This window comes from Castor canadensis, chromosome 12, assembly GCF_047511655.1.
Source record: "Castor canadensis chromosome 12, mCasCan1.hap1v2, whole genome shotgun sequence".
Classification (NCBI taxonomy): Eukaryota; Metazoa; Chordata; class Mammalia; order Rodentia; family Castoridae; genus Castor; species Castor canadensis.
Window position 1 is genome coordinate 95,980,550 of NC_133397.1, and position 10,583 is coordinate 95,991,132.

Below are 10,583 nucleotides of genomic sequence, written 5' to 3' on the forward strand. Positions count from 1 at the left end.
TATGAGGATAGGTAAGACACCTAAAAAAACTAGATAGCATTTGTTGCCCTCAACACAGAGAAAATAAAGCAGATACTTTAAAGCAACTGAGGCCAATAGGAAAAGGGGACCAGGAACTAGAGAAAAGGTTAGATCAAAAAGAATTAACCTAGAAGGTAACACCCACGCACAGGAAATTAATGTGAGTCAATGCCCTGTATAGCTATCCTTATCTCAACCAGCAAAAACCCTTGTTCCTTCCTATTATTGCTTATACTCTCTCTACAACAAAATTAGAGATAAGGGCAAAATAGTTTCTGCTGGGTATCGAGGGGGTGGGGGGAGAGGGAGGGGGTGGGGAGGTAAGAGAAGGGGTGGGGGAAGAGTGGAAAAATGACCCAAATATTGTATGCACATATGAATAATAATAATAAAAAAGGAATGGCCTTTGATTGTTTTAGATTTACAAGATTGCTTTTATACTATATCTATATATCCCAAAGATAGGGAAAGGTTTGTATTTTCTGTTCCTAGCTTAAATCAGCAAGAACCTTTACAAGATATCAATGGACAGTGCTGCCACAGGGTTAGACTAATCCCCCCACTATGTGTCAGTATTTTGTAGGAAAAATATTACAACCTATTAGAGTAACATTTCTTGATGCATATATCATCCGCTATATGGATGCTATTTTAATTTCTCATGCATGTTCTAAACAATTACAAAAGTTTTTGAAACCACACAAAAAGCTTTACAAGTAGGAGGATTAGTAATAGCTCCTGAAAAAATACAAACTACTACTCCTTTTCAATATTTAGGTCATGCAGTTGAGCGACTCACCGTTCGTCCTCAAAAATCTGCCATAAGAAGAGATTCATTAACAACTCTAAATGACTTTCAAAAGTTACTAGGAGATATTAATTGGCTTCGTCCTTCTTTAGGTATACCAAATTATAAACTTACTGATTTGTTTTCTATCTTAGAAGATGATACCACCCTAGACAGCCCTTGGACTTTAACAGCTGCTGCTGAAAATGAATTACAATTTTTTGAGTCACAGTTACAGACTGCCTTTCTAACAAGATTTGATCCTTTAAAACCTATTTCCTTCTCCACATTCTCCACAGGAATTTTAGCCCAAGAGAATTCTCCTTTAGAATGGTTATATTTAAAACAAAAAGAAACTAAAGTGTTAATTTCATATATTGATCTAATATCCTCTTTAATTATAATCCACAAGGATAAGCTAATGTTGAAAGGGCACATAAAACTTTAAAAACACAACTGCTGAAAAAATTAAAAAGGGGGAAACCCCCCGAGATACCTTAACATTAACACTTTTCACTTTGTATTTTTTAAATTTACCTCAAGGTGATATTTTGACTGCAGCAGATAAATATTTTGGTGATCCTCCCTCTTTGCCAGACATACAAATCCTGATTTGGTGTAAATCTTTTAACTTTTGGTTGCCTGGGTTCTTACTTAAAAAGGACAAGCATTATGCTTCTGTTTCTACAGATGTCCATGGATCCCCTGAAACACTATGAGTTCCTCTTTGGAGCATCAGGCCCAGGAAAACCAATAAACATGTCCAACAAAGTGATGACCGCCCCTCAGAGGGAGACTCCTAAAGATAAATAAATGGAACAGGCTACATACAAGACTATATCATATAAACATTGGAAATATTTCCCTCCTCATTGGAGCAATTGTCATGCCAGTGCTGGAAAGTTATTTGTATCCACTCACAATTTCTCTTTTATTGATTGGGGCCCTCATGGATGCTTTGTACACAATTGTCCTGAAGATTGGAATGAATGGTCTGTGATTATATTAACAAAATTGTTTGGCAAAATAGTCCATTACATACAGAACATCATATGAAAGGACTAATGGCATGGCATGATGGGGGAATGTCATCCCCAAGTCCCCAATTGCTAATACAAAATATTACTTCTCCAGAACAACCTGAGATCTGGAAATTGGTTGCTGCCTCTGTGCCGATGACCTATTGGAAAGGAAACTTTTCTGGAAGCAAATATTCCTGATCTGACTAGGTCTTTGATTATAATACATCCTTTTATGTGCAAGCATGTGTCAACTTACCATATGTCTTAGCTCTTGGAACTTTTAGTTTTAATTTTACTTTAAAAAGTGTTGACTGCTTTGATTATAGATTATACACCTGTGTTAACAATTCTTTGTCTATTAATTGGTCCTCTCAAACATTGTTTATATTAAGGGCAAGAAAAGATGTTTGGTTACCGTAAACTTAAAAAGAGAATGGCAACACTCTCCCTTAGAAGGTTTAATGACTAAAGTAGTGTCTAAATTATTGACATGATCAAAAAGATTTATCGAATAGATTATTCTTGCTACGGTTGGTCTGATTGCCATTGCTACTACAGCTGCCATGGCAAGAGTAGTGTTACAGACTTCCATTCAAACACATGAGTTTGTTGCACAATGGCAAAATCAATCATACATGCTATGGACTACCCAATCTAAAATCAATGGAGAGATAGAAAGCAAAATAGGAGACCTACAACAAGCTGTTTCATGGCTAGGGGATCAGATAGTTAGCATACAACATCAACTAATGCTTTCTTGTGATTGGAATGTTACTACATATTGTGTTACTCCAGCAAAATATAATGCTTCCTGATATAGTTGGGAACAAATAAATTACCATTTACAAGATCTTAGATATAATATCACCTTAGATGTGAAAGAATTAAAAGGGAACATTTTAAACACATTCAGAAGTAAATTGCCTGGCATTTCTTATGAAGGCTTGGCAAAAGGTATTGCAGATGCTTTACAAGGTATGGATCCTAGGTCTTGGCTTCAAAGCATTATGCATAGTTTATTAGGAGCCAGCATTACTTTTATAGTTTGTCTTATTTTTTGTATAGGATACTCCTGTCTCCAATAACAATTAAATTCTTACAAAACTTCTGAAGCCACGGTCACATTGGGATTGCTATGTTTAAAAAATAAAACAGGGGGAATTCTTGGAGCCAGCAATGGGACCCTGCCTGTGTGAGTTGGTACCTGGCCTTGTGAGAAAGCTCCAAGGAACTGGGGCAAAAGCCTCAGGACCAGACTGTGCCTGTGTGTGTGTGAGTCAATACCTGGCCTTGTGAGAAAGCTCCAAGGAACTGGGGCAAAAGTCTCAGACCAGACTGTGAGTGTATGAGTTGGTACCTGGCCTTGTGAGAAAGCCAGACATCCAGAAAAACAATATTCAAGGTTCCCAAATGGCTTCATGTCCTTCAGATGTAAATAAGAAAGTTATGTTGACCGTGTGCTTCTCCTGCTTCTGTTTCTGCTTTAAAGGAGAAATAACAAAGAGTTAATTTTAACTGTGCTTCTTTGTACTAATGTAACCTTGACTCATAATACTTGGCATGCTTTTTCTGACCAAATGCTCTTTGTGTAAAAGGAGTTTATAAAAGCAATAGTATGCTTCATTAAAGTGGCTATTGAGCAGGACTCAGTAGTTCCCTCATCTTTTTATGGCTTTTGGTCAACCAGGTTCCACCGTTAAATGGCATTACAGTCTATGCTGCTCCTTCTCTGTTACATGGCTCCCAGGCCTTGCTAAACAAAATCATTTGAGGTCTATGCTATTGGTCTGGTCCATGGTTGTTTGGGGGCAGAGTTAACAGTGGAATTTTTGAATCTGTATTATTCCCTAGGCCTTTAAACTAGATGTTGAGAGATTCACTTGTTATTATCCTAGGGGGTCCTGTACTCAATATTTGTGGAAATATTGTCAGACGAGAAACCAAGCAACACTCAAGAGAAGTGGAGAACTCAGATTTTATTTTATGACAGCAGTCCCAGATGAGCTCACACTCAAAATCCTGTGCACCCAGCAATGAATTCATGGGATACTTAAAGGGCAGTGCAGGGCATCAGGTTACAAGGAATGTGTTAGTTGTTAATAGGTGAGCCAGTGCTGGGTTAGAGACCTAGGGTTATTTAGATAAGAGCAGCAGGGGAGATCTGTTTTGCAAAGTTTGTTTACATAAGGAGACAAAGGAAGGTGGGAATGGGCAGTTATCTCTGCATGGGGCCCTTTGTCTCGACCCTGAACTCACTTTATAGCTTAACTAGCAATTTCTCATGTCCTACAGCCTTGCCTGAGACAATCTTCCTGTTCAACCCATCATGTGTCTCTTCAAACACAGAATTTCAGTGGTAGTCAAAAGTCAACAGAATCACATTGGCCATGTTCAGTTTATCACCTTGTGGTTGAATGGTTTTAATATAATCCCTACAAATTTACCTTTTTAAAAATTATTTAGAAAGCCCCAAATGTCACTTTTAATTACATGTGTGTATTTTCATAAGTGGTGATGCTTTGGTAAATATTATTAAAAATGTACTACAACAATTCTTTTTTAAAAATTTGGCAGTAGTATGGATGGAACTCAGGACTTTGTGCTTGCTAAGTAGGCACTTTACCCCTTGACCCATGCTCTCAGCCCTAAACAATTTTTAATTGAAGAGTGTAAGAGGTTTCACTGTAACATTTCCATGCATTCATATCATCTACTTTGATCATACTCGCCCCTTCTATTACTCTTCCTCATCCCCCATCCCTTTTTCCCCATCAACATCCATAATACTCCCCCTTGAGTTTTCTCCATAGATTGCACAAATGAGAGAAACCTCCAGTTCCATCCATTTTCTTGCAAAGGACATAAAATCCTTATTTGTTATGGCTGAATAAAACTCCATTTTGTAAATACACATTTTCTTTTTTTCTTTTCTTGCAGATCCTGTAGTTTGAATTTATGGCCTGGAGCTTGCTAGCCAGGGGCTCTACCCCTTGAGACACAGCTCCTCCCCTTTAGGCTTTAGCCTATTTTTCTGGATAGGTTCTCAGGACTTGGTACTGACCAGTCTTGGACCACTAACCTCCTGTCTATCATCCCCCAAAGCTTGGATTACACTTGGCTTGTATTGTTCAGATGGGGTCTCTTTGTCTGGGCTGGCCTCAAACTGGGATACTCCCTACCTGCCTCCTGTGTGAGCCAAACTTTATTGTATCCATTCACATGTTGATAGGCACCTAGGCTGATTCCTTAACCTGGCTATTGTGAACACTGCAGTAATAAACATGTCAATAAAGGCATCTCAATTGTAAGCTGACTGGGGCCCCTTTGGTATATACCCAGAATTGCTACAGCTGGATCATATGGAAATCCTATTTTTAATTTTTTGAGGAACGCATACACTGATTTTCATAAAGGCTAGACTGATTTGCATTCCACAAAGGGTTACTTTTTCCTCATCCTCACTAACATTTGCTGGTTTTTATTTGCTTGATGGTATCAATTCTGACTGAAGTGAGAATGAATGTCAATATAGCTTTTTTGCCACTTTTTTAAAAATAGAACAATTATTGCTTAGACGGTTTGATACAGAACAGCTTTCTTTTCATTTTGAATTTGGAAGTTCTATACAACTTGTTGGAATTAATAACCCTCTGGTGCCAAAAACAGACACACAAGAGACAGAAAATCTTGACAAGGCAATTTTCTCTTAATCAAGAGGGTGCAAGCATGTGCTCACTCCCGCTAAGCAACACACAAGCACAAAATGGCTGACAGTGGCTCCTCCTTATATCCCTGATGCAGTTGTACCTGCCCCTCACCTGGGATTTGTCCAGGTCAAAGGTTCACAATCTTTCCTGATTGGCTAAAAGGCTTGGGGGATGGGTTAGGGCATGCAGTTTGGCAGGCAATGGAGTTGTACAGGAATCTAGAAGAAGAAGCAAGGATCCTTTAAACATGCAAGTCCCCTAAAATGGTGGCCTGAGGAATTTTTAAGTAATCTAAGAGGGTAACAAATACTTTGATAGAAAAGATCATTTTTCTTAGAATTTTCCCTGCTTTTAATTTAAATTCTTTTCTTCAAACTCATTTAGGAGCTGTTGATTCTCATGTTTCTGCGTTTCTAATAGAAACAAGTTATTTTGGTAGAACGGAGGTGATTGTTTGGTGAGAGCTGTCTCAATTAATCACTGTATTAGTCCCTGGACACAAGGAATTATGCAGCATCCTGCTAAAATAAAAACTCTAGCCACTATGATCAAGTAGGTTAAGATTGAGATCATCCAGCCCTTCCTTCTCCCAACCCAATTTCCATTAAGTCAGTGAAGGGATCATTCATATCTGAGTTTTCAGCTAGCTTGTTAGATAGGGAAGTTAATCCCTGTAGGGCCTTAGTGATAGTTCCATCGGGGGCTGTATTATTTGGTATGCAAATGTCTCCCTTCTTCTAGATGTTGCGGCATGGGCTGGGGATCTAAATGCTAGGATGAAAGGGATTGCCAACTGCACCAAAGCACAGGTGCCTGCCCAGTTACCTGGGAGAGTCTCAAGTAAAAGTCCTCCACAATACTACAAGACATCAGCTCTGCCCACCAAGTGTGGACTGGTTTATGAAGCTGTTGAAGGACCAGCTTTCACTGGATCCTGTCAGGTTTCCCACATTTGTCAGTCATCCCCCGTCTGGTGAGACATGGGGTATAATTGACATCTAAGGTGGGTGGGTGGTCTAATAGTCCTTGGGGGCTGACCCATAGGACCTCTGATCTCTGGAAACAGTAGTGATAGTGTCTGGCAGGATTCGTTGCCCCAAGCTTTGGCATCCTAAAACAGAGCCAACATGCAATACATTCCAACTGAGTCCAAGGACCATCCAGTAGTACAAACATAGCAATCACTCTTATTTAATGTGTGGACAGCATTTTATCCATTTATCCAAGGATTCATATCCCTGTACCCAATTTCAATAGCCACAGTTTGTCTTAGGTCTTTGACTTCATCTACAACTATCTGAGTTCAATTGTTGTACAAACATGGAGGTAACATTGGAGTGGAGATAGAACTGGGTGTCACCTAGGAGAGCTGGAAGCTAGATGGAGCTTAAAGGCACCTAACAGGTCTGTCCCTGAGACATCTGCCCCAACCCATATCTACGAAATATAGATGGTCCTTGGGTCATGATAAAAGCTTTAGCACACAAGGGAGGGGTGAGGATAGGTAAGACACCTAAAAAATTAGTTAGCATTTGTTGCCCTTAATGCAGAGAAACTAAAGCAGATACCTTAAAAGCAACTGAGGCCAATAGGAAAAGGGGACCAGGAACTAGAGAAAAGGTTAGATCAAAAAGAATTAACCTAGAAGGTAACACACACACACACAGGAAATTAATGTGAGTCAACTCCCTGTATAGCTATCCTTATCTCAACCAGCAAAAACCCTTGTTCCTTCCTATTATTGCTTATACTTTCTCTACAACAAAATTAGAAATAAGAGCAAAATAGCTTCTGCTGGGTATTGAGGGGGTGGGGGGAGAGGGAGGGGGCAGAGTGAGTGGTAAGGGAGGGGGTGGGGGCAGGGGGGAGAAATGACCCAAGCCTTGTATGCACATATGAATAATAAAAAAATAAAATAAAATAAAAAATAAAGTGATCAGCATAAGCCTATGAAATAGATCAAATCATAGAGCTCACTTGGCCCCCACGTAATAATTAACATAAAAGCAAATCACAAGTTTGTGACCTGGGCCACCTGACAGGGTCATGTCCAGAACCTCTCTGTAGATATAAACTCTAAACCAGACTGGATAGTATTCTGAAGTATATTCCCCCAGAAAATGTATTCAGATGTGAAATCAAACCCCATTCATAAAGAATCACCTCTGCTCTACCAAAATAACTTGTTTCTATTAGAAATGCAGAAACATGAGAATCAACAGCTCCTAAATGAGTTTGAAGAAAAGAATTTAAATTAAAAGCAGGGAAAATTCTAAGAAAAATGATCTTTTCTATCAAAGTATTTGTTACCCTCTTAGATTACTTAAAAATTCCTCAGGCCACCATTTTAGGGGACTTGCATGTTTAAAGGATCCTTGCTTCTTCTTCTAGATTCCTGTACAACTCCATTGCCTGCCAAACTGCATGCCCTAACCCATCCCCCAAGCCTTTTAGCCAATCAGGAAAGATTGTGAACCTTTGACCTGGACAAATCCCAGGTGAGGGGCAGGTACAACTGCATCAGGGATATAAGGAGGAGCCACTGTCAGCCATTTTGTGCTTGTGTGTTGCTTAGCGGGAGTGAGCACATGCTTGCACCCTCTTGATTAAGAGAAAATTGCCTTGTCAAGATTTTCTGTCTCTTGTGTGTCTGTTTTCGGCACCAGAGGGTTGTGTTGCTTAGCGGGAGTGAGCACATGCTTGCACCCTCTTGATTAAGAGAAAATTGCCTTGTCAAGATTTTCTGTCTCTTGTGTGTCTGTTTTCGGCACCAGAGGGTTATCATTTCCAACATTTGTCTCATTCTTAATTTTAGAGGAAATTCAGCTTTTCACCATTCAGCATAAAGTTAACTATTGGTTTGTCAAATATAGCTTTAGTTAAGTTGAAGAATGAGCCTTACAATCCTAATTGCTTCAGGATTTATCATGGAGAGATGTTCAATTCTGTCAAAGATACTTTCTGCATCTATTGAAATTATCATGCAATTTTTATCCTTTATGCTGTATTATTTGTATTGATTTCTTATGTTGAGCTTATATATTATTTGTGGTATGAAGCCAACCTGATGAAGGCATTTGATCTTTTTTAATGTCTTGTTGAATTAAGTTTGCAGGATTTTATTGAGGATAACTATATCTGTGTTCATAGAATGTGACCTACAGTTTTCTTTTTTTATTCTGTCTTTATCTGAGTTTTGTATCAGAATAATACTGGCTTCAAAGAATGTTTGAAAGCATTTCTTCCAATTCTATATTATGTAATATTTTGAGAAGCATTGTTGTTGGTTCTTCTTTAGTAGTTTGTGATGGTACATAACAAAGAACATTTTAACTAAATCCATGTAACAAAATTTTTTCTTATATTTTTCTACTGTTGGTTCTTGAGGTTGAATTTTTGTGTTTAGTCCTACTGTTAGATGGCTTTTGTGCAAGTATTGAGGTTTAAGTGGTTTGTTTTTCCTGGCTCATGGATGTCTAATTATTTCAATAGAATTTATTCACAAGACAATGCTTTCTTTACTGAATTGCTTCTGAATTTTACAGGCCAAATTTAGCATGGGTCCCTTCCTTGTTTTCCAGTCATAGATCCTATTTAGATAGTAGCAAAATCAGGAGAATCCACACAGAGATGGACTGGTTAAGCCTGCAATAATATGTGGTTGAGCAGTGAATCTCCAACAAGTCAAGATCTTTCTCAGAAAGTGAAGTGAGAGAAATTCAATGCATAAATGGGGTTAATTGTCATATGGTAAGAAACACTGTCACCACCTAATGACTTCTAGACATTTCCCACATGGAGGTAGGGAGATGTGCAGCTCTCTGGAAGTACATCTCAGCTGGGGAACTAGGAACTAGGCTGTACCAGAAGAAGACAGAAAGTCACATGGCAGGCCCATATCTCACAAAAATTTATACAACAATTAGGGAAGAAAAATATGAGAGATAATGGACTGAAGTTGTTTTGAATAGAGCCTCACTTGCACTTTTTTATATTGAGCTAAATTTCACATAATCTAATCAAGCAAATTAAAGTGACATTTTGTATAGTCACAATATTGTACAATCACTACCTTATTCATTCTTAGTCACAATCACTTCCTGACTGAGTGATGTCTGGCTATCATCCTTATATAACAAGAATGTTCTCTTCTTGAGCATGTTAACCTCTTGTTCTCTCATTTATCTAATGAAGCCCAGCTATACTATATGTGGACACATTCCTGAATGACATTATCCTCATCATAGAAATGTCCACAGTGAGCCGGGTGCCGTGACTCAAACTTATAATTCTAGCTAGTAAGGAGGCACACATCAGGAGGATCATCAAGCTTCAAGGCAATCCAGGACAAAATGTTCAAGAGACCCCCATCTCATGAATGGTTGGTATGGTAGTGGGTTCCTATCAACCCCAGCTACAAGGGGATGCACAAATTGGAGATCACTGGCCAGGCCAACCCAGGCATGTAGTGAGACCTTATCTCAAAAACAACCAATACAAAAAGGACTGGCAGAGTGGCTCAAGTGACAGTTTGCCTACCTAGCAAGGCTCTGAGTTCAAATCTCAGTAACCCCTTGGCCCCCCAAAAAAGGTCCAGATCCAAATAAGGAACTTATGTGGCATGTATAGGTAGAAATGTAGGAGGACACCTGACTTTGGTCACAGAGAGTGGACCAGGCCAATGACAAGGAAACTTACAGGAGGAGCATTGTCTAACACAGGGGAGGCCTTTATTCTACTTCCTTTTTCTTTTGCCACAAGCAAGTTACCAAACATGTGCCAGAATTCTGCTGAAAAGCCTCCTTGGGGTATTTTCACAGACATCTCTTTTAAAGCCAATATAATCTATCATGTAACTCTTTGTAGGCTTAAATTTTATCTGTGTTCTATCTCAGGGAATGCAATATCCTAATTCAAGACCAGTCCCAGAATCTGTCCCAGGTAAGACAAAAGTTACAGCAGGGGTGAAAAGTGTCATTTCCACTCATTCAACAACTCAGTGACCTCACCCAGAATGACCCTGGCAATGACCAAGGGCAGGGCCTC

General features: G+C 39.0%; 1 protein-coding gene and 1 long non-coding RNA gene across 10 annotated transcripts in view; one reads left to right on the forward strand and one right to left on the reverse strand.

Moving 5' to 3' along the window:
* The window catches only part of LOC109678892 (uncharacterized), a 243,798-nt gene that overhangs the window by 37,710 nt on the left and 195,505 nt on the right, over positions 1–10,583 (reverse strand). The window lies entirely within an intron of this gene.
* The window catches only part of LOC109677554 (sulfotransferase 1C1), a 67,694-nt gene that overhangs the window by 2,227 nt on the left and 54,884 nt on the right, over positions 1–10,583 (forward strand). For 2 of the 5 annotated variants that reach the window (XM_074050534.1, XM_074050532.1), the window contains exon 2: positions 10,433–10,478. The exons of the other annotated variants lie outside the window; for them this stretch is intronic. The gene's annotated coding sequence lies outside the window, so the exon portion shown is untranslated. The remainder of the gene's footprint in view (positions 1–10,432; positions 10,479–10,583) is intronic. 5 annotated transcript variants of the gene reach the window in all.